This window comes from Parasteatoda tepidariorum, chromosome 2 (assembly GCF_043381705.1).
Source record: "Parasteatoda tepidariorum isolate YZ-2023 chromosome 2, CAS_Ptep_4.0, whole genome shotgun sequence".
Taxonomy (NCBI): Eukaryota; Metazoa; Arthropoda; class Arachnida; order Araneae; family Theridiidae; genus Parasteatoda; species Parasteatoda tepidariorum.
The window spans coordinates 25,801,174-25,801,436 of NC_092205.1; positions in this window are offsets into that span (position 1 = coordinate 25,801,174).

Below are 263 nucleotides of genomic sequence, written 5' to 3' on the forward strand. Positions count from 1 at the left end.
ATATATATATAGGGACTAAATAACGTTTTTACAAAGAAAAAAGTCTGTCTCTAATTAGGACCATTTGCTTCTTATCTATTAGGAACAATTGAGGTTTCACTTCAATATTTTCTAAATACCGGGGCAAATAGAAGTTAATTAGCCTAAAGTTGACAGTAATGCTAAATGATCAGTTTTTAGCAAGATGAATGTCAGAAATTGAGACCACATGTTCTTTATGAGATAAATGAACACATATAGAAGAAATGTCCAAAGAAAACTGA